This window comes from Cryptomeria japonica, chromosome 7, assembly GCF_030272615.1.
Source record: "Cryptomeria japonica chromosome 7, Sugi_1.0, whole genome shotgun sequence".
Classification (NCBI taxonomy): domain Eukaryota; kingdom Viridiplantae; phylum Streptophyta; class Pinopsida; order Cupressales; family Cupressaceae; genus Cryptomeria; species Cryptomeria japonica.
This window is the reverse complement of record NC_081411.1, coordinates 797678448-797682080: the sequence shown is the minus strand read 5'-3', so window position 1 is coordinate 797682080 and position 3633 is coordinate 797678448. Positions and strand designations below refer to the sequence as shown.

The 3633-nt window shown below is 37.9% G+C and overlaps 1 pseudogene; it reads left to right on the top strand.

Annotated features, from left to right (window-relative positions):
* Window positions 1-359: 359 nt before the first annotated feature.
* On the top strand, window positions 360-1262 carry LOC131057405 (expansin-A2-like; annotated as a pseudogene).
* The last annotated feature ends 2371 nt before the right edge of the window (window positions 1263-3633 follow it).

The following is a 3633-nucleotide window of genomic DNA, read 5'->3' as shown; positions in this document are numbered from 1 at the left end:
ACTTACAAGATATTAATTAAAGACATTGTCTAAATCAGAATACCATGTCGCCATACTGGTAAATTTATCCAACAGAAACACCAGGATTTATTCAAACTTGTATAATAACCCCCGGAAAGCGAGCTGTTAACAGCGGATCTAAAACATTCTCTCCATCACAAGCAGTTTGCTTTTCTTGTTATTTTTGTTAAAGATTCACAGTAGTGTGTAGCCAATTAGATTGACGTTGAGAATTGCCTAGCTCAATGTGATGCACTATATAAGAACCTTTCCTCCATTGCATGTACAAACAACTACTTTCGAGAGACCAATTATCCAGATAATTTTAGGACGGAGTTCATACTAGACGAGAAAGAAGAATGGCATCTGTATTGGCACGTTCTCTCGCTTTGGCAGTACTGGCATTAACATTTTGGTGTATGCTTTTCCCAGTTTGCGCACGCCATGGCCACGGTAATTTCCACGCGAAGCAGCAGTGGCAAGATGCCCACGCCACTTTCTATGGAGGCTACGATGAGTCTGGAATTATGGGTATATTTACATTATATGCATGTGCAATCTCATTGAAATTCAACGCATTTCGTTATAAATTTTTTTAAATCCGGTTTGTAAAGATTGCACAGGAGGTGCGTGTGGGTAACCTGCCCGCGCAAGGGTACCGCATATACACAGCTGCTCTGAGCACCGCACTGTTCAATGATGGGCTGAGCTGCGGAGGATGTTACGAATTGCAATGCAAGGCGGAGGAGGATCCGCAGTGGTGTCTGCCAGGGAAGACAGTCACCGTCACCGCCACCAACTTCTGCCCGCCCAACTTTGCCCAGGCCAACGATACCGCCGGGTGGTGCAATCCTCCTCTCTGACACTTCGATTTGGCGGTGCCTGCGTTCGAGCAGATTGCGTTATACAAGGGCGGCGTTGTACCCGTCCGCTACAGGCGGGTGGAATGCGTGAAGAAGGGAGGAATGAGGTTTACCATATTGGGGTCGCAGTATTACCAGATGGTGCTGGTCACCAATGTTGGACGAGCCGGAGACGTGGTGGCCGTTTACGTGAAGGCCAAGCACCCGCAAATCCCTGGTAATTCCGGCTGGCAAAGTCTGAAGCGGAATTGGGGCCAAAATTGGCAGAGCCATTTGAACATGATGGGGCAGACGTTGTCTTTCAGAGTGACCACCAGCGATGGGAGGAGCGTCATTTCCCGCGGGGTGGTTCCCAACTCGTGGCAGTTCGGCCAGACTTTCGAGGGACGACAATTCTAACCGCAACTCCGGCGGAGTTCTCCAGATTTTAGTACCGTCAAATGCAGTGCTTCACTGTTCAGCTGTGCATATTACAAGGCGAAGATGATGCTGCGGAGGTGCTTCATGAGTGGCGCCCGCTCGTCCTTGCTATTTTCTTTTTCTTTTCCCTGTTTCAGACTTGTTTGCCTTCTTGGACTAGGTGACATATTGCATTTCCATTGAGAAATGGGTGGTTATTATTTTTTTGAGTCAGGTTATCACTGGTTATATGTACATATGTATAGGGTGGATGCAGGTGTGGATTTTTTCATCACATGTATTATTGTGCCTTAATCATTTTTACGTAAACCTCTATTCAAATTAGCTTGAAAGGTTTAAGAAAATAATCAAACACGGTATGAAAAAACCTACAAATTTAGTTTATGATTACGATGTAATAGGTTCGTTAAACTGCAAATTCAAATATTCTTTTGTTTAAGCTTTTCTATCATTTCATTTATTAAGTGATAGTATAGATAAATAACTTTAATTAAGAAAACATAACTTTAAATTGTACAAACATGTAGCGAGTGAGTTCATGATAGTTTTCACATAAGGACATGAATTTACAATTTTAAAATTAAAAAAAAAATAGGGTCAATTTGGGGGCACTCAATATTAACCAAGGATAAAAAGTGCTATTTCAATGCACTAAATGACTGTTTGGATATGGGTGCAATATAGGCTAATAAATGATGTGTAAATGATAAATATATGAAAATGTGTTTTGAAATAGGGTGAAATGCATGGATGTAAGAGTATATAAAAGTGACATGAATTGGGATTAACAGTAGGCCATGAGCCAAACCTAGAACAAGAGTCTAACATTTGCTAATATGTAATAGTACATTAAGACATTTCATCAAAATTTGTCCAAAACTGAATGGGAATTGATATTAGTCTGCAATTACTAAAAAAAATTAGCACTCTCTTTGAGATGGGTGTGAATGTAAATCAAGCATTCATTTCTGATAATTCTCAACCAACATGGAAAGTAAATAGTTAGACATTTCAAAAAGATATTTGACCTATGTAAATTAATGAACTAATTGGATGTGCGATTATTACAATTTGAACAACGCACTTTAATATTAGTTAAGCAATATATAATGTGGTGGACACTTGAAACTCTTTAGGGTTGTTAGAATTTATAGAGCTCATGATTTATTATATTGGTGGGTCCAACCTAATAAAGGAGAAAGCATGAGGAATGAAATAGCCCATTTTCAACCCTAGCAATTGAATAATAGACTATATTTTTTACCTCCAAGAGTTTTTGTTATGCAAGTTCTTAAAACCCTAGATTCAAGGCAGGTAGGTGAGAAGATCCAGTGCAAAGGGGTTGATAAGGACGTAAAATAAATTCTTTAACTCTTATAGACTAATATATTTCTTCACACAACATCATGTACATGAGATAATTATTTAAAACCTAGAGATCTTAATGGTTTATTCCAATTGGGGTTTCATGAAAATAATCAAGCTATTGAAAACAAAACAAAGTATAGTTCAAAGTTTAAGGTTTGTATGACTACATAAAAGGCAAATAAAACATTACAAAGTCATAAATGGTAGCATGACAAATCTTTGGAATTCAAATCAATGTTGAAGATGAGTTCCCCAAGCCAAAGGCTTGTTAGACCACTTATATTTTGTAGAAGTGGAAGTCATTACCTAGTGACAAATGACTATGACTACCTCATACATAGCACTTGATATTATATAAATTTACGTTAGTTAACATATCTATACTATTTATATTTATGAAATAAGAAAGGTATTTGTTACATACAATCATAACTCTTTTAATTTTTTTTATTAGATAAAAGACAAGATAGGATCATTAGCGATACATAACTGCCATATAGGTGCACAAGGGTAAACTCACAAGAAGTAAGATCACTGAAAAAACAAAAACCCAAAAAGGCAGACCATTTTTGAAAAGGATACTTTTGATTGGAGCATAAACTAGCAAGAAAGAGTTCCCTAGTAAGAAAAATAACCTAATAACAATAGAGGGGTTTAGGAGAACCTTGAACCATCTACCAACAAAAATCCATTGTATTGGCACAATGTAATCAAGGGAGAGAAGAACAAACATCAAGATTTGAAAGCCATCCCAAATCCTTTTACCAGAAGAACCATTAGAAATAATAGTGTTCATAGAAAGGGAAAAAGGCAGCAAGCCCAATCCCATCCAAAAGAAAACCATTGTAGACACCATAACATGGACCACCATAGAAGATCCACACCATATCACCTCTATAGATCTAGCGAGTTTTGAAATGATTCTTCTAATCATTTTCCTAAAGGAACTCCCAAGATAGAGGTGATTTTATCAAAATGGAAG